The sequence below is a fragment of the Tupaia chinensis genome, unplaced genomic scaffold (genome assembly GCF_000334495.1).
Source record: "Tupaia chinensis unplaced genomic scaffold, TupChi_1.0 Scaffold000111_1, whole genome shotgun sequence".
NCBI classification, from domain to species: Eukaryota; Metazoa; Chordata; class Mammalia; order Scandentia; family Tupaiidae; genus Tupaia; species Tupaia belangeri.
Window position 1 is genome coordinate 1,942,457 of NW_006159575.1, and position 21,767 is coordinate 1,964,223.

The following is a 21,767-nucleotide window of genomic DNA, read 5'->3' on the forward strand; positions in this document are numbered from 1 at the left end:
GGGGGGGCCAGAGGAAAGCACCTTGTGATATGTGAGCGAGGAGTGACAAGGAGGGAGCCTTTGAGCGTCCCTTTGGAATGTTTCTAAAGGTTTCCTATTCTCTCTGCCCTCATCAGTTTAGTCCAAGACTACCACCTATGTATCTTTCCATCATCTACCTATCATCTTCTGATCAGGGAACAAATTATAAATGTAGTTAGAAGTTTTATTTTTTTTAAAAAAACTGTTGAACATATTATGAGGTGTTTCTATAGTTTCATTTAAGGATATTGTATGGTCTAGAATGCTCTCAGTTACCTGGGTGGGTTAGCAATATTTTCAAGGGTTAAGTATGTCATTATGGTGAGAAATTTTTGTAGTAACTTTTATTGTTTATTGTCAGAGCGCACATATTCTCTTTAGAGAGAAAGATAGAGGGAGAGAGAGACAAAGTGAACTCCAGAAAAACACGGTCACACCTCCATCGCTTTTCCTACATTTCTTTATCCTGTCAGGACTTGAGGCACACACACATGCACCTGTGTTTCTAAAGCAGTTAAGGCCTGGACCTCATTCACTATTGGTCATGTGGGATTCAGATTCTTCTTTTAAAATTTTTTGTTAAAAGATATTTTTTACTATAGGGCACATGCATGTTCCAGAGAGACAGGAAGCAAGAAATCATTCCCCAGGGAGGATGGTCATGACACAATCCCTTCTCATCCATTCCCCTCTTAGAATCTTGGGCACACATGCAAACACACACAACATGAGTTTTAAGTCGCCAAGTCTGGGACTTGAGCCTGCTATCAACTACATGGGAATTCAGCAACATAACTATTAATGCCATCTGCTGGTCCCAGTATCTGACTTCTTTAAACAGTAGACTATGAGGTTGGTCCTGTAATAGTTTTTTTTTTTCCAGAATTATTTACTTAATTTTAGTTATTATTATTTTTTAATTTCACCAGAGAGAGACAGAGAGAGAAAGAGAGGGAAATTGAGAAAGCAAGCTGCAAGTCCAGGACTTGAACCACAGTTGGGAGTCAAGCACCTTAACCACTACAGCACTTGCTAGACCCCCTGCATTAACTCTTGAAGTAGAGAATAAAGGATGTCAGGATAGTCCTTTGAAATAAAGAAGCTAGAAACAATTACTTTATAACTAAACATAAAACTGGTAATAAATATCCTTAAAATGGAAGTTCACAAGATTTTGTATAAATATGTATTAGTAATACGAATATGATTTTTAATCAGGGAAAGTACCATTATTTCATCCATTTTACTGAGGAAAACTGAAAATAATCTAAATATCTTGATAGATGTTATAAATACTAATGAGTGACCTTTAATGAGCGATCTTTTTAAACATTTTTGCTATAGGGTGTGCGTGTTTGACAGAAAGAGGCAGAGAGAATGACAGACAAAAAGTGAAAAATCACCTGCCAGCAGGGATGATCATGCCACAATCCCTTCTCCCCCATTCTCCTCTCCAGATTTTAGTCACACACACACATTGGTCATATCCCGGACTTTAGCTGGACAGCTAGCCATGTAGGATCCAGAGGCCTTAAGCTCCCTGTTTAAACTAATTTTGTTTTTGGCTGTGTTCTCATCACAACCCCATAAGTGGTAGCATTGGATTGATTCTTTCAATAATAAGATAAAACGCTGTAAGTACTTCAGTTTTACAAAGAAGAAAAATTCAGGGAGGTCAATTAACCAATTTTGCAAATTTAATATATTTGCAAAAAAACACTTTCTTTTTCCTATCATTAAATATAATTTATTATTAAATCTGTGCATAATAACACAAGTGTGTAAAATTATAAATTAAGTGTATACTTTCCAGAATAAGTGCACTCATATCCCTAGAGAAGTATATGGTTTGTTTGTTTGTTTCCATAGTGTATGTGCACTTGCCAGAGAGAGGGAAAGTGAGAAATCACTCCCAGAGGTTATGGCCATGCTGAAGTCCCTTTTTTTTCATTCTCCTCCTGAGATTTTGGGACCAAACACACACACTCAGCATGATTTTCAAGCTGCCAGGTCCAGGACTTGGACCACTGTTGTCCCTGTGGGAATCCAACACCTTAGCCACAATGCCACCTGCCTGGTCCCAATAATATAAGTTAAGTTTTAACTTATATCACAAAATTATATAGGTTTGTCAGAGAATGAATAATGAATACTTATTATACTAAATTAAAAAAATAAAATTTATGAAAGGCAGTTTGTATGGAAACATTTGAAAAAGAGGTAGCAATCACATTTAATGTTAACTTGTTGAGCCTTTGCTTATGAACCCCTCTGATCTGTTTTATCTGCTAAATTTGTTTTATAATTCATTTACTTTCTTTAGACAAGTTGAAAGAAACGAATAGTGTAACAGTCCTACAGATATAAGGAAAATGTATTGCTTAATTTTCTGTTTAAACATTGTTAATTCTACACATTGATGTAAAAACAAGATAAATGTATAAGCAAGGATAGTCTCACGAGAAAGAAGAATATGAAAATCTGATAGTATTTTTGATGGTAGATAAGAAGCTAAATGATTTGATGTTTCTTTTAGAACTATCATTAAATATTGGCAAAACGGACCTATTTATTTATTGATCAAAATGAATTAATCTGAGTAATGACATGATCTGATGATTCTCCCTTTTCCTGCTGGGAGAGTAGTTGCTTAGTCATTAGGGTGTGGAATCATATATATTCTCATTGCTTGACTCTGTGGAAAGTCATCTTCAAGAAAAGTATAATATATCAATAAGCAGAGATCACAGGAAAAGAGAATTTCAAATGGAAGGCAAAAAATAGTAAATGAAATGAATGTCATAAACATTCTGTATAGAAGTCTTACAATTACTGGTAGCATAAAAATATCGCTGCTTGGGACCAGCAGTTAGCGTAATGGCTACGTCGCTGGACTCCCATGTAGTCGACCACGGTTCGTGTCCCGGACCCAGTGGCTTAAACTCACGCCGCATGTGTGTGCGTGCATGCCCAAGATCCGGAGAGGAGAATGAAGGAGAAGGGATTGTGGCGTGGCCATCCCCCCTTGGGGTGATTTCTCACTTTCTGTCTCTCTGTTTCTCTCTGTCTTTATGGCAAGTGCATGTGCCCTGTAACAAAAACCTCTCTCAAAAAAAAAAAAAAAAATAGCTGCTTGATTAATTTAATCAAATATGAACATCAATATCCTACCAATGTTTTTTATAATTTAGGGATGCGAGGAGAAGGATAAACTGATACTTCAATTGTAGTCAAAGTTTAATAAGAAGATAGTTGCAATTTCTTTTCTTTTTTCTTTTTCTTTCTTTTTTTTTTTTTTTGATAGATTTTTTGCTATAAGGCATGTGCACTCTGCAGAAAGACAGAGAGAAATAGAGAGACAGAAAGTGAGAAATCACCCCCAGGGGGGTTGGCCATGCCACAATCCCTTTTTCTTCATTCTCTCAAGATCTTGGGCATGCACCCACACACACCCGGTGTGATTTTAAGCCACTGGGTCTGGGACTTGAACCGTGGTCATCTATGTGGGAGTTCAGTGACATAGCCATTATGCCAACTGCTGATTCCAGTTTATTTCACAATTAACTAGATAGTCAATGGATTTTATTTTTCCACATTTTAATTTTCCATTACTAAAAATAATTAATAAATAATAGGTGAATTATAGATGGATAGGTAGGTAATTACCAAAGCAGAAATAACACAAATATAAACAGATTTTCACTTCTCTCAATTTGGTAATGCTGGTAAACTAGATTGAAAACTTATACACAGTTATAAAATGCATTTGAAATTTTGTTCTATTTCTGCATTTTTCCCTGGATGTTTTATGTAAAATTGCTTAGAAAGACAACTTGGTAGGTGAAATTTTGTCAAACTTTTTAAAAAAGATTTATTTATTTTAAATTTTATTTATATCATTTATGCTCAATTTTGATCAGAGAGAAACAGAGAGTGAGAAAGGGAGAATGAGGAAACAAGCTGCTAAGTCTGGGACTTGAACCGTAGTCAGCTATGTATAAGTACAGAGCCTCAACTACCATGCCACCTGCCAGCCCCTTTTTTTCATATTTTCAACACTACTGACAGATTTTTTTTAAAAAAAGTTGAGAATAAAATTTTACGAACCATAATAATTTTATATTTAAAAACTTACATAATCATAAATTAATACAAGTAAATCATTTGTAATTGTTAACCTTTACATTAATAATTGCATATGTGCACATGTTTCTATTTAGTTGTATATCTTCTGTATTTCTAAGACAAGTTGACATAATTGTAAAAGCACTGGCTTTAGGATTTAGAAGTACATTTTTGTCTAATTATTCTTGGGTAATTACATGGATGGTAATAAAGAAAGAACATGCTTGTTTTGGAGTAAGTGCATTCATTGATTTCTCTATTTATTTTATAAATACTTACTGATTGTTTCTATGTACTAGGCACTATTAATATAATGTAAGATTATAACAACTTGGTTGTTTCCTTATAGAGAATGTTGTCTAGAGCAGTGGTCTCCAAAGAGAATTACATGCACCTTCAGAAGTGTACAAAATATTAATAATTTACTGGAGACAAGTATAAATATTAAATCTAATCTTCATATTTGTGCCTATCATATGTGAAAATACTCCTACAACATTTCATAATATATAGAAATGTATATATCTATTATATTTAAAATCTTTTATTGATAAGGTTGAGCCATCAAACAAATTCAGACATTACATTAGCATATGACCAAAGGATGGAGTGTGACAAAAAGGCTTATCACAACCAAAGACAATTGCTTTTAACTACGGGATGAGTTTTGGTGTTGGTGTGGACATTTTGAAACACACGTAGTAGGTTCTAGACATATATCCAGGTATTTTATTTGCAATAATATATTTTATCCTAATGAACTCTTATTTTGAAGGTGCTCTGATTATATCTCACTTATGTCGTTCAGATTTCATCATCTCTGTCCAGAGCCAGAGCTCATATCCACTGTGCTACTCTGTCTCTCACAGCAAGTTCATTGAAAGGGTGCAATGAAGACAGATCAGGAAATATAGTATTAATAGCTTTAATCTATTTTTCATTATGTGCATCTTTACATTATATCATGAAATAGGATATCATTGTATTCCTGTGAAGTATGCTTTTTTCTGAATTATTAATTTATAGTTTTCTCATCACTTTTTAAAAAAATGCTGTTTGAATGATCATCAAAGATTGAGTCAGATTTCAACCTCATAATGTGCTGAGCACTGCTGTCAGACCTAGGAAAATGAAACATACTGAGATAAATTCTCTGTGCCATAGAAGCTAAACTATATGCTGGATATTAATATAATAATTTGAATTATATATAATGTTGAATGAAGAATTTGCCTGCTTCCGTCAATAAAATTTCACTCTATGAAAACCAATTCATATACATATTTTAAGATATATCAATGTATCATTTCAGTTTTGTTTCAATTTCAAAAATACATAAATTTTATTAGCTAGAATTTATATATTGCTTTTAGAAAACACTGGAATACTTAGAACAACACAAAAACCATTGAACATAAAATAATTTATTTGTAGAGGGTGTCTGTGTGCATGCATGCACTCCAGATCAACAGAATTAATTACTTAATTCTCTAAGAGACTAAATAAATAAACATAAATGGAAACTAAGAAAGGGAAAATACCTATAACTGGGAAACAGATTCTAAAGAAAATCTTCAGTGAAGAGAATGCCTTTGGATTATTTGCTATAAGATAAGCTAGAAAATGGCATTTGAAGAAAAGACACAGAAGTGCCATGTGACTAAATATGATATTACACTGAACAACGAGGACTTGCAACCATCTGTCCTTATCAGCAGCAGATCTAAACCAATAAGAAGCCATATGCTATTAGGCAGACAAGAGAGCTATATTCTTTATTTGCTGGAAAAGTGAGCAGCAATTATTATGTAGTGAACTCTTCTTTATTCTAGTCAGAGAAGAGGTAGCTAATGGTGTCTGAATATTATTAACTGTTCCTTAAATGAAATCTACAATAGTTACTATGTGAGATTTCATCTGCAACATTCAAAAGAAAAGAAAAAAAAGCTAATATGTAGAAGATATTACAGAATAAAATATTAAAAAAGATGAGACACTATAAATAAACTTTTTAAAAAATAAAATCTAACATGAAAGATGAACAAATGTTCATTTTAATGCCTGTGTAAAATAAAAAGAAACACTCCACTATAAAAGAAGCAGAGAAATAGTTCCTATTGTATCTTTGTTTTTGGAGAAAACTCATATTCACATAGAAGGATAGCTAAAGGATTTGGGGAAAAAAATCTTTAAATTATTGCAGACTTCTTAAATAGTTTATGTCAATCTATTAAATTCATATGAATTCTAAAGAAATGCAGGTACCATTTTTTATAATTGTTATTGTTAGTTGTTATAGAAACATTTGTTTTATTGAGTTTTCTGTTATTTAGGTTCAGATTAATGGTTATGAAACCATGCCAAGTTTTCCTAAGTGACATGTGATGACTATCAAAAAAAACACATTCATTGAAGATGATATTCAAACCCAATATTAACTACCAATGGAAGTCTATACAACTAAATTATTATTGTCATTACACCATCCATAATCCTAAAAAAAAGAAAAAGAATCACATTCAAACATACACATATAACTTACACACACATGTGTGCATACACACACACCTCACATGCAATATGGCAAATGTTAAGAGCAATAAATGAATTAAATTGTCTGATAGATACATTAAAGGCAAATCATCCTTAGTCAGATTACATTATTTTTCTAGTCTCTCAAATTAAATAAGTACTCTAATTTTAGAATAATAATAATGAAAAGACTCTTGGGATAGAAGAGAGAAATCAGTGTGTCTACTTGAACAATCAGTGAAATGAACTGAGAATTCTTAAATATCTATCTGTGGTACAAGAGTCTTACAAGCATATTGGGATTCCCTGTAATTGACTGACAAAAGTAGTTCAAATAATGCTGGTTCATTGATTGATGTGCTATTACCAATAGAATAAAGCAGCATTGGCCCCTTTTTACTCAGATTTTGTTTCATATAATATTGATTAAAATACTATAAGAATGTTTGCACAACACTGTGAGTGTCCTTAATGTCAATGATTTATGCACTTAAACATGCTTTAAAATAATTTTTTTTTTTTTTGGAGAGATTTTCACTAGAGGGTGCATGCGCTCGCCAGACAGAGAGACATAGAGACAGAAAGCGAGAAATCATCCCCCAAGGGGGATGGTCACGTCGCAATCCCTTCTCCTCCATTCTCCTCTCGGGATCTTGGGCATGCACGCACACATGCCCGGCGTGAGTTTTAAGCCACTGGGTCCAGGACGCGAACCGTGGTCGACTACGTGGGAGTCCAGCGACATAGCCATTACACTAACTGCTGGTTCCCGACTTGCTTTAAAATTTTAAAGTTTTAATTATTTATTCCATTAGTAAGGGAGACAGAGAGATAGACAGCCAGAGACACAGCACTCCTACAGAGTCTTGACATCACCGTCCACCCTGCAGCCTCTGCCAGTGTGGATCAGGGGAGCACAGGCTTAGACATGTCTGATCTATGAATCGGCAACCTTCTCATGTGGTTCTGCCTCCCAGAGTGTGGAGATTTACTACTGTATCATCATCCGGACCCTAAAGTTGTAAATTTTATGTTATGTGTATTTTACTGCAACTTTAAAAAGGCCTAAAAAAAACTATGAAAGATCTACAAACTAGTTGTAAATACAGTGCTGCTAGCCTTCTGCTAAAGTGTGTCATCTCACTTTGGTTGTCATATAATTTTAAGTTTACGAATCCCAGTGCTCCTATGACTGTGCACATGCATGTCTGCATGTGAGGGATTCTGTGAGTTTCCTGTCTCGTAACTTTCAGAGCACCAGCAGTGACTATATAAAAGACCAACTTTATGTGCCAACTTGGATCATTTACAATCTGGAGAAGACACAGATTTTCACAAATGTTTGAATTATTCATAATATAGGTTCTAGGTTGTAACTAAAAACTGGGGCTCCATCTGTAGTGTGCTGTCTTCTACTCTTCTGCTGTCGATTTCTTTCTGTGAGGGGCTGACCGTTATACCTGTTTCCGCTTAAATTTCTAAACATTTATTTGTATGTATTTTAAATTTTGTGTCTACTAGAGAGGCAGAAAGAGAGAGGGAAAATGAAAAAGCACCCTTGAAGGTGGATGATCATGCCATAGCCCCTGTCCTCCATTCTCTTCTTGATATTTTTACCATGGTCATACATGCACCCAAAATGTTTTGAAAAAACTTGAAAGCTGCCAAGTCTGCCAAGCCTTGAAAGCTGCCAAGTCTGGGAATCAATCTCCACAGTCGACCATGTGGGATATGGCTATCTTAACCACCATGACACCAACTGGCTCTCAAATCCTTATTTTCTACTTATTTTAATTGTGTAGTATTTTTCATAAAGAACTAGTTATCATTTGGAATTATTTTTGCATCGTTTTGACTCTCTGACCAGGAAGCATAGTAGCTGATTAATAAATAATACAGCATAATAATTGTAAGTGTACCAATTTTGAGAATGGGGGTGGGTAAGTGACATGCAATGTGTATCTGCATATTGAGTTCCAGTATCATTTAACTTATAGCAGTAAGTATTTGTTACAATGGGACTATTCTTCTATTTTTTCTAATTAAGACATGCAGGTAGATTATACCTAAAGATAATAATACTATTACTTAAACAGTTTAATCTTTTAAAATTGTGTCTGATTTTTAAATTTGTTTTCAATTTTTCTAAATGCTGTAGTAAGTGTACCAATTTTGAGAATGGGGGTGGGTAAGTGACATGCAATGTGTATCTGCATATTGAGTTCCAGTATCATTTAACTTATAGCAGTAAGTATTTGTTACAATGGGACTATTCTTCTATTTTTTCTAATTAAGACATGCAGGTAGATTATACCTAAAGATAATAATACTATTACTTAAACAGTTTAATCTTTTAAAATTGTGTCTGATTTTTTAATTTGTTTTTCAATTTTTCTAAAAGGTGTGTATAGTCATTGAAGAAAAACAGAGAGAGAGAAAGAAAGAGAGAGAGAAAATATCCCTTGCATCCACCCACTCTGCCAGCCAATGGAGGAAGGCCATGCTGCAATACCTTCTCCATTTCTATTTTTTGGGACATTTGAGTATGCATACACACATGCCCAGCATGTTTTTCCAGCTACTGTGTTTGAGTTTCAGACGTGAGATCTAGTCTTCTTAACCATGCCACTGTTTGGCCCACATGTCTGAATTTTTTATTCAAGAACACCCAAATGAAAGTGTAAAGGATCAGGTTGGTGAGGGTGGGAAATAATCCATTTTTAAGATATTTATTATCCCAATAATACAACCTGTGAGGGACATAGTTTTAATGTTTACTTAAAACGTTAAACTTAAAAATTTACAAACTCAGCTATTAGGCCATAAAAAATCATTAAACACAATATTATTGCTTTTCTACCAATCCTCCCACCCCCCCCCACAAAGTCATATGTTAAATTAACTGAAAAACTACGAGTAACCAAAACTTTAAAATTATTAGATTAATGGGGGCCAGCAGTGGTGTGGTGGTTAAGGCATTGGATTCCCACAGGGCTGACCCCAGTTCACATGTCAGACCCAGTGGCTTGAAAAATCACACTGGGCACATGTGTGTGCATGCCCAGAATCCTGAGAGGAGAATACAGAACAGAGTGCAGCTGGCCAGTCCCCCTGAGGGAGATTTCCACTTACCCTTTCTCTGTCTCTCTCTGGCAAGTACACATACCCCATGACAAAAACCTAAAAACTGAATAATACAATATTTTATATCCAGACAGATAAAGAGCAAGTTTGAACTGAATTTTTGGTCTCAGAATAATCTAGAGAGATGACTTTCTGTTTTCTCCATTATGTAAAGATGAATGGCTATAAATAAGTTGTTATTTATAATATAAGAATAAAATAGATGGATAGAGAGGTAGATTGATAACTAGAAGAAAGATACAAATTTTAAATTATTTAATTTTTTATTATTACTATATTCTTAAATTTGCTACAGGGCATGCACACCCACCAGAGAGAGAGGGAGAAAGTGAGAAAGCAAGTCAGCAGGTCTGGAACTTAAACTGTGGTCAGCCAAATGGGAGTCCAATGCCTCAGCCACCTTGCCACCTGCTGGCCCCCAAAGATACAATATTAAGTTGACCATATTTTCACAAATCTCGTTCACAGTAATTTTAGCTTTTATATACTAGCATCGATTAGGACAGATTATATATTTGTATTACCAATTTATCAATTAAATTGTTTTTTCATTAATTTATTTTGAACCACAGTGTTAAACATTTTCAGAAAGACAGGGAGAGACATAGAAACAGAAAGCAAGAAATCACCCCCTTAGGGGATGGCCATGCCACAATTCGTTCTCCTCCACTCTCCTCTCAGGATCTTGAGCATGCATGCACACATGCCTGGCATTAGTTTAAGCCACCAGGTCCGGGACTCAAACAGCAATCAACTACATGGGAGTCCAGCGACATAGCCATTATGCCAACTGCTGGTCCTTTATTCTTAACATCTCTTAGCTACTCATGCAGTTTAAAGGATACTTCATAGTCATGGTAAATTGTGAAATCACAATTTAATAGATTAGATATTTATCATTTATTCTTACCTCATACGTAACTGGTTTGCATGATGCATTGGCTTAATGATTTCCAACAAATATAAATTATCAAATTGTTTAATAATACCTAACTCAATAATATCTAACAAATATCAAGCTCATAGTAATTGTTAGACTGATTCTGTGTAGGGACAATGTAGAAGTAAGTCAATTCAAGGCAAGACATCTGACAAATAAGAAAATTTGGATAGGGAAAAGTGGAACACAGGTATGAAAACTTTAAGAAAAAATAAAAAGTGTTTCAATAATAAAAGTTTCTTTATAAAAATAGAGCTTCTTGGAAAAAAATTAGAGAAGTCTATAATTAATACGAAATATTAATTCATCATTCGAGTTAGCAATAACTCAATATAATCGTTTTTCTCGGAAAGGCAAGAAAAGGAAAATTTTTATTAAATTCAATTATATTATGATTTACTTAATGTAATAATGAGAGTAGTAAGACAGATAATCTTAATGATCAGAGTTGAAAATAAAATGGTAAACAGAGCATAATTAATGAATTTTCCATTTGGTCTTCTCTGATGTTGGCCAGACTAGATTGCTAGCATTACATTCCGTCTTAACACATGAGTTTTGTTTTAGAATTGTCCAATTGTAGCTGGACCTCAATTAGACATTGGATGAATTTCAGTTAGTGGCCCATCTGAGATACTATAATTTTATTTACAGATAAAGAAGTATGTGATTATGTTAATGGATTTAATTCTCCTCTTTTGGTGTTATATAAAATATATATAAGAAGGGATTTTTAAAGTTCATGGGAAAAAAGAATTAAAGTTCAAGTCTATTAGATGCAAAAAAATATTAAACTCTATACGTAATTTTCTCATACTATGTATTGTCCATTAACTCTTCAAAGATCCCTTGTATATGACAATGCACTTGAATGTCTTTTCTACTGAAATTCATCATAACTTTTACAATATTGAACATTCATGTTTATAAATAACCATTTAGGAAGAAAGAAAAATAACTTCTTGGTATTATAATTTGAGTCTAATCATATCAAGATATTTCTAAAGTGCTTTAGTTGTATACTTGTTTAAAAACACAACATTCTAATATTAGATGGAGAAGCTAAGCCTGTGATCTCCTTTTTAGACAAAAAAAAAAGTGTATCGTGTCTAGATTTGTGATTATTAAAACAATTATAAGGGGGCCAGATGGTGGCACAGCAGTAACACAATAAGGTCCACATAGAAAAGGTTCTGAGTGTATGTCCTGGGATCTCCCACAACATGCCAGAGCCTGTGATCCTGGCTGACCAAACCTGGGGATTGATCCTAGAGAGAAAGTTTTGTTGGGGACGCCTGTCTGTCGTCTGTCTGTCTCTCATAGAAGAAATAAATGAGTAAACTTTAACAAGTACGAAGAAGACAAAATGAATAGGTAAACATAACCATGTATCTGTTGAGCATGCACTCTGAACATTAAAGATATTCTACTTCTATGTAATTCAGATTCATTAATAAATACTTATAGTAAAGTGCACATATCTACATAACTAAGAAAAAACTATTTCCCAAGCTTGTTAAGTTTAAGATAAAATATAATTTATTAACTTGTATATTTTAACTTCTGTCAAGTAGTAAGTATCTAAAGATAGCTTTAAAGAATTCCAGAAGCTTAAGTTTTTTCAACATATTTATGGAGTCCTGAATAGATCTTTAAATAGAAGGATGTCAAGTAGACATTTACTTTTATTCTATCCATAATGCTGGAAATACACTACTCACTCAAACTTCACTCAAAATACAACTTAAGCAAACAACCAAGGCTAAGAGTCTATCAGGAGGGTCCAGTAGGTGTCATGGTGATTGAGGCACTGGACTTCCGCATGTTGACTGCAATTCCAATCCTAGACCTGGAGGCTTTCCCTCTCTCTATCTCTCTCTTTCTCCCTCTGTCTCTCCCTGGTGAGCACACATATTCTATAGCAAATTAAAAAATAATAATGATAGGACCAGCAGATGATATAATGGCTATGTTGCTGGACTCCCATGTAGTCGACTATGGTTTGAGTCCCTGACTTGGTGGCTTAAACTCACGCCAGGTGCATGTGCCTGCATGCCCAAGATCCCAAGAGGAGAATGGACAAAAAGGGATTGAAGTGTGGCCATCTCCCTTGGGGGGTGATTTCTGGCTTTCTGTTTCTGTCTCTCTCTGTCTTTCTGGCGAGCGCACATGCCTTATAGCAAAAACCTCTCAAAAAAATGTAGCTGGACCTCAATTAGACATTGGATGAATTTCAGTTAGTGGCCCATCTGAGATACTATAATTTTATTTACAGATAAAGAAGTATGTGATTATGTTAATGGATTTAATTCTCCTCTTTTGGTGTTATATAAAATATATATAAGAAGGGATTTTTAAAGTTCATGGGAAAAAAGAATTAAAGTTCAAGTCTATTAGATGCAAAAAAATATTAAACTCTATACGTAATTTTCTCATACTATGTATTGTCCATTAACTCTTCAAAGATCCCTTGTATATGACAATGCACTTGAATGTCTTTTCTACTGAAATTCATCATAACTTTTACAATATTGAACATTCATGTTTATAAATAACCATTTAGGAAGAAAGAAAAATAACTTCTTGGTATTATAATTTGAGTCTAATCATATCAAGATATTTCTAAAGTGCTTTAGTTGTATACTTGTTTAAAAACACAACATTCTAATATTAGATGGAGAAGCTAAGCCTGTGATCTCCTTTTTAGACAAAAAAAAAAGTGTATCGTGTCTAGATTTGTGATTATTAAAACAATTATAAGGGGGCCAGATGGTGGCACAGCAGTAACACAATAAGGTCCACATAGAAAAGGTTCTGAGTGTATGTCCTGGGATCTCCCACAACATGCCAGAGCCTGTGATCCTGGCTGACCAAACCTGGGGATTGATCCTAGAGAGAAAGTTTTGTTGGGGACGCCTGTCTGTCGTCTGTCTGTCTCTCATAGAAGAAATAAATGAGTAAACTTTAACAAGTACGAAGAAGACAAAATGAATAGGTAAACATAACCATGTATCTGTTGAGCATGCACTCTGAACATTAAAGATATTCTACTTCTATGTAATTCAGATTCATTAATAAATACTTATAGTAAAGTGCACATATCTACATAACTAAGAAAAAACTATTTCCCAAGCTTGTTAAGTTTAAGATAAAATATAATTTATTAACTTGTATATTTTAACTTCTGTCAAGTAGTAAGTATCTAAAGATAGCTTTAAAGAATTCCAGAAGCTTAAGTTTTTTCAACATATTTATGGAGTCCTGAATAGATCTTTAAATAGAAGGATGTCAAGTAGACATTTACTTTTATTCTATCCATAATGCTGGAAATACACTACTCACTCAAACTTCACTCAAAATACAACTTAAGCAAACAACCAAGGCTAAGAGTCTATCAGGAGGGTCCAGTAGGTGTCATGGTGATTGAGGCACTGGACTTCCGCATGTTGACTGCAATTCCAATCCTAGACCTGGAGGCTTTCCCTCTCTCTATCTCTCTCTTTCTCCCTCTGTCTCTCCCTGGTGAGCACACATATTCTATAGCAAATTAAAAAATAATAATGATAGGACCAGCAGATGATATAATGGCTATGTTGCTGGACTCCCATGTAGTCGACTATGGTTTGAGTCCCTGACTTGGTGGCTTAAACTCACGCCAGGTGCATGTGCCTGCATGCCCAAGATCCCAAGAGGAGAATGGACAAAAAGGGATTGAAGTGTGGCCATCTCCCTTGGGGGGTGATTTCTGGCTTTCTGTTTCTGTCTCTCTCTGTCTTTCTGGCGAGCGCACATGCCTTATAGCAAAAACCTCTCAAAAAAAAAAAAAAAAGAATAGATTTGTTCTAGGAGTCTCTTCAACTCAATGCTATAGTAAGGTAAAAAATCCAACTCTTGAGAACCACCAAAAAAAATCACCAGTCTTGTGATTTTTAATGTATTAAACTATAAACTATTATGGTAGTAAAATAATCTTCAAATTTCTAGAAGATTTTAGAGGAAATTAAAACAGAAGAACTTGTTCACTCAAGATTTATTTAACATGATTTTCTCATGTATGGTTGTAACAGGCTATAGGAACAAAATAATGAATGCAAACAGTCCCTGCTCCTAGCCAAGGGAACTTGGATCTCCTAAGTTAAGCACTAATAGAAACAATTACAAAAGCACATCTAGTACTGCTGTTATAAGTTCATAAAAGAAAAGCTATGTACTCTAAGGGCTTATAGTAGAATTTACTATAGTAGGGTGATTATAAATTTTGCTGATGATACACTTTTTTTTTAAGAGATTTTTGCTATAGAGCACGTGCACTCACCAGAAAGACAGAGAAAGAAAGACAGAAAGCGAGAAAGCAAGAAATCACCTCCCTCCCCCAGGGGGGATGGCCATGCCACAATCCCTTCTTTTTTATTCTGCTCTCAGGATCTTAGACACGCATGCACACGCACCTGGCGTGAGTTTAAGCCACCAAGTCCAGGATTCGAACCATGGTCGACTACATGGGAGCCCAACAACATAGCCATTACGCTAACTGCTGGTCCCATGATGATACGCTTTTGATGATAGCAGAAGACGTAGCAGTTAAGTTAAAGTGGAGTGAAAGATTATGAAATGAGGCACCACTGAAATTCTGTCAGGAAGAGAACATGATTCATTTGAGAAATAGAAAAAAGATGTATGTGGCTGAAGCAAGTAAAGACAAGAATCTTGTTTAATATAACATCCCCCTGGGGGTCAGCAGGTGTTGTGATGGTCAAGGGCTCTGGACTCCAATGTGGCCAGCCGTGGTTCAAGTCCTTGACCTGGTGGCTTTCTCAGTTTCTCTCTCTCCCTCTTTCTCTTTCTCTCTCTCTCTCTCACACACACACACACACACACACACACATACACACTGTCCCTTTCTGGTCAAATTAAACCAGATAAGTAAGTGGATAAAGGTAAATAAAATCATTTAAACAAAAAATATAAAATCCCCCAAAATAGTCACACGTGACTGTACACAGTTTTTTCTTTTCCCGAAAAACATTGTGTTCAGTGAAACCAATCCAGAGTGACAATGAACATTTTAATATGACAATTTTGTGTGTGTTTTTAAAATATCATTCAGACTACAGAAGGAAGAATAGAAGCTAGTCAGATAGTATGTAGGTTGCCCACATCTAGGCTATTATAGTAATTCAGACTTGTCATGAGAACAGTTTGAACTCAGGAATAGATAACAGAGTTGACTGAGATGGAGAAAAGATGAATTTAAGAACATTTTGAAAGCATCATGAATTGGGGAAACCTTGGATTTGGAGTCAAGTTGGGAAAGGTGTCCAGGGTGATTTTCAATAGTACCAGTTTGGGGTTACTGATTTACAAACTCCTTGGCATGTTCTACAGTGATAGTTGTTTGTTTTAAGCTGACTTTAAAGCAGGAAAAGAGTGACTCATATAGAAGGATCCAGAAAAATAAACAATACTTCATTTTATTCCATATTTCCATATATAACCTATAGGTTTAATGGATAATTTTTACTTACATAGAATGTGGGGTGAAAGAATCTAGACTGAAGATATGGAATAAAGAAAATAATAAACAATAAATCATTCAAAACTTAGTAGATTGAATAAAGTTTAACTTAAAAAAAGTACCTTAAGGCCTACATGCTCACTGGAGAGTGTCAGAAAGAAGAGAGAAGGAGAAAGTGAGAACCACCCACCCCTCCACACCCCATGGAGGACAGTTATGCTATAATACCTTCTCCTCCATTCTTCCCTACTTTTGGAATGTTGGGCATGCACACACATGTGTCCACTATGATTTTATTTTTGGATAGTTTCTTTTGCTATAGGGCACATGCACTCACCAGAAAGACAAAGAGACAGAAAGCAAGAAATGATCCCCCAGGGTAGATGGCCATGCCACAATCTCTTCTCCTCCATTTTCCACTTGGGATCTTGAGCATGAACGTATGGACCTGGCGTGAGTTTAAACCACTGGGTCCGGGGCTCGAACTGCAATCGACTACATGGGAGTCCAGCGACATAGCCATTACACCAACTGCTGGTCCCTGCCCTCTGTGTTTTTTAAGCCACTGGATCTGAGACTCCAAATGTGCAGAGGGTCATGTGTGATCCAAGTGCCTTAATAACCATGTCACTGATAGATTCAATAACATTTAACTTTCAAAATTTATTTCTTTAAATGAGGAAATAATATGTGATAAAATAGTAACAAATGAATGTCTAAGTGTGGTTGAAATATTTTAACATTCTGGATTGCTAATAGAACATTATTTAGAATGTGCAGGAAGCATAAATATCTAAGTATGAGTATGCATGTTAAATAATTTAGAAGTAGAAATGTAATTTATAATTTCAAATAAGCAAAGGAAGATATATACATACCTAGATAGGCATTTTGGTAGATGAAGAGATTAGTCTATTGATATGATCAAACCAAGGGAAGACAAGAGAAAAAGCACGCATCAAGTGCAGTTATTACACAAGCACTAAACATAAGATAGTAGAAATATGTAATAATATAATAGCGATGCCGTTAATCACAAAACTAAAACCATGAAAAAGCCAATTTTATTTTTTTAAAATGCATAATGCATATTACAGGTATACATAAAGTAATCAAATTAGAAATATTGAAAACAGGACAGGATATGATACGTGAACCAAAAATGAGCAGAAATAACTTATACTATACTTAATACTATGAAATTGTATTAAAACATTACTAATTATGGCAGTATCAAAACACCAACAACAAATAATGTGTCCAACCAGCAAGATAGTCACATATATATGAAAAAATTAAAGAAAAATTATAAATATTAGCACCTAAAATATTAATTAAAATTTCAAAATTTAATAAAACTAACGATACATCCTATGTCAAAATCCCATTTTTCAAAAATTGAAAGACATGGATATCCAAATAAAAATGATTGAAAATTGCTTTGAGACCAGCAGATGATGTAATGGTTACACTGGACTCCTACATGGCCAGCAACGATTCAAATCCTGGATCTGGCAGCTTAAAAGTCAGGCCAGGCACGCATGCATATATACTCAAAATCCCAAGAGGAGAATGGAGGAGAAGAAATTATGACATGGCTATCCTCCCTGAGAGGTGATATCTTATATTCTGTCTCTGTTTCTCACGGTCTCTCTGGTGAGCACATGCACCCTATAGATAAAATCTTTCTAGTAAAAAAAGAAATTGCTTTAACAGTGGTTTTTTTTTTTTTTTCCTTTGAAGAAGTTTTTGCTATAGGGAGTATGCTCTCGCCAGAAAGACAGAGACAGAAAGATAGAAAGTGAGAAATCACACCCCCCCCCAGGGGAGATGGCCATGCCTCAATCCCTTCTCCTTTGTTCTCCTCTAGAGATCTTGAGCACGCACGCACACGCACCCAGCGTGAGTTTAAGCCACCAGTCTGGGACTCAAACCACAGTCGGCTACATGGGAGTTCAGCGACATAGTAATTACACTAACTACTGGTCCCACTTTAACATAATTTTTATAAGCTCACTCACAATCAAATATTTTAGAGTGAGAACATTATTGTTGACATTTGTATTCTAGTGCTAACTATGTGCCCTGATACCTTATTTTCAAATTCCTCTTGGTCAATTTCATGTTGTATAGAATTGATGGGACAGAATTGTGACAATCCTGTTGAGTGCTGTGCTACACACCTAAGAGTATTTTTTGGATAGATACCTAGAAGTAGATTGGGTAAGTTGTAAGGTATGGTCACAATAAAATTTATAATGAATGCTTTTGAAAGAGACTGTGCAGTTGGGTTGTTGGGAAAGTCATGACCCATTTTTACATAGAAAAATATGTCATAACTTTCCCTAAAAAAAAAAGCAATAAATTGTCATGTCTGTGGTATTACATGCTAAATAATACATTTGTTACACATTGAAATTCTTGCTTACATGGTACAAGTATGACCATTATTTAATAATATTCCTTTCCCCCTATTTATAAAGATTTATTGCCTTTTTTTTTCCCACAAGTGCGTGTACTCACCAGACTGAGAAACAGAGAAAGAAGGAGAGTAAGACATCAGCCTCCAGGGGGTTGGCCACACCATAATCCTTTCTCTTCCATCCTCCTCTCAGGATTTAGGGCATGCACACACACACACACACACACACACGAGCTCAGCTTGTTTTCCAGACTGCCAGGTCCTAGATTCAAACCACCGAGTGGGTCATGGATCTAGCACCTTAATCACCACATGACTTGTGGGCCCCCCTTTACCCTACTTTTATTCTGTAAAAATTTTGACTTCTATTCTCTAATTTGTGAGATGCATTAGTAAATATCTTTTGTCTTGACATTCTCTTGTTCATTGCCATATGAGTTATACGTCTTGTTCTTATTGATTCATAGTTTGATTTGTAGGTATATTTTATGTGTTCATGATATATGCCTATGTCAATTTTATGTGTTGAAACATTTTTACCAATTTTTGCTTTATCATTTGCTTTATTGTGTCACTTGCCAAAGAGTAGATTTAGATATACTTGTTTTTGCCAGTATCTTTCCTGTATTCCTTATAGAATCCAGTAAAAGGAGTTCTAAGAACAAAGTTTTATGAATAAATACCTACATCGAAAAAGAAAAAAATTCAGATAAGCAACCTAACATTCAGAAGTACTGGTAAAATCAAAATTTCCAAATGTAAGTTCTTGGGAGTGTTTCCTACGTTAAAGTTACGTGTTGCAACTTTACAAAAAACTAGATGGAAGACCAAAAAGAATGAATCACAATACTGAGACTTGTTAGGTGAACAAAAGATAGAAAATAGTTATAGACTATTATATGACAAATAGTTCAAGATACATCTTCTATTGTATGTGCCATTGAAATGGAAAACCTATCATTGACTTTAGCTAATCATAATTACTATATGCTAATATACTACTAGTCAAAGCTGCAGTACGGAAAATGAGTTTAGGGCAACAATTTCTAATTTGTCTACGACTAACTGCATTAAATATTCTTAGATTGCTTGTTGAACAAAATGTCAGCTGTCATTATTTAATATATATGTCCTTGTGGGCACAGAAGAGGGAAAAATGTATAAGCCAGAAAATTTGTCTTTTGTTTTCTTTTTTTTTCTTTTTCTTTCTTTCTTTCTTTCTTTTTTTTTTTTAATAGAGAGATTTTTGCTATAGAACGCATGCACTTGCCAGAGATAGAAAGTGAGAAATCACCCCTCAGGTGGATTGTATAGAAATGTAAGATAGTGTAATACAATTCATTGTATGTTTTGTAGTTTTAGATCTAAAAAACAAAAACAAATTATTCCATGTATAAAATAATTGCTTTTAATAAAATCCTGTACAGAAGTCATATTTTAGGGAAAATTCTAAAGATATTAAACTCTAAGGTTTTGTATACTTGGAAGCTTGGAACTCTATTTTTAAACATATACAAACAAGTCACTTATAATGATAGCTATGGGACTAATGTTCGATTTTTCATTTTGAAATTCTGCTTCCAATGACTTGGGCTGCTAAATGCCTGGAGATCCAGAGGTCTATAGTGAGACTATTATATTAAAACAAAACTGTTTTAACTTTGAAAAATTACTAAAATAAACAATACATCAAGATCTGTTGAGTAGCTTGGAAGTCTATTTTTAAACATATATAAATAAGTCATCATAATATAAATAATTCTTTACATGTTTTATTTAAAAAATTATTAAAACTTGTAAAAGGAGTATTTTATGGTATTCCTTAGAGATGAGATTTAAGAAGTATGTGATACAAAGTAAATATTTGGTCTGTGAAACATTATGACTGTATCTCTGTTGATCTGAATATTACTGAAGTTTATTATAACTGAATAATTTCTAAAAGAGTGCTGACTTATAGGTTAATAAATCATTTATATAGTTTGTGAAATATTAGCAGTCATTCAAGCATCTCAAATAAGCCTGTAAACTTTGTACTCTTCTAGCCTTTCCTTGATTTTGATGTGTCTCCAGACAGCAAAAACAAATTTTAACATTTACCTGAACTAAGCATAAAGGGGAGATCGCATTTCCTTTCACTGCCCTGTTCCCCAGAAAAAACAAAACAATAATGGAAAGTAAACATCAGGAGGTCTATTCAAAAGCTTAATACAGGGACTTTGGAGTTACCCATTATTGCATTAAATTTCCGTACTGTGAGAGTTCTAAACTGTGAAATGTTGTGATTGCTTCATTAATATATTATTCTCAGTAGTAATATTCAATTCCATTGTCACATTATCTTTAGCTGTAATTCATTTTGCATGTTTAATTAGACATTTTGAATTCTAAATCTGGGAGGTTTTTTAACATATTGAACAAGAACAATCCTGACAACTCTGGCATTGAGTAAATGAAATGGCAGCTTATAATCTATGCTTTGTACACACTTAATATCAGAGTTGAAGCTAGACACTTATCCACTCTTTTTTAAGGGTGATTTTTGCTATAGAGTGTGTGTGCTTGCCAGAGAGACAGAGAGACAGAGAGACAGAAAGCAAGAAATCACCCCTCGGTGGGGATGGCCATGTTGTATTCCCTTCTCCTCTATTACTCCTCTTGGGATCTTGGGCAGGTATCCACATGCATCTCTGGGTCTGGGATTTGAACCATGATTGACTATGTGGAAGTTCAGTGACATAACCATTATGCCATCTGCTGGCCCTGAAACTTAGCCACTTTTGCCAGATGAATGAAATGAAATGTGGAAAACAATATCTTATTGCTAAAGTGATTTGACCTCCTTTAGCAGTAAAGCTTATCTTACAGATTTCTTTTTTCTCTTTCTAAAAAGATTTGAAAACTTTGATTCATAAAACAAAAAGCACCAAAATAAAAAAAAGGCTTATTGCCTACATTTAAATAAAAGGAAAATAGCATATTTAACTAGAAAGAATTCAACTTCTGTGAACCCCTGATGCAATATAGCTGAATGTGAAGAATGTGAATATACAGTTATTTGGATAAAA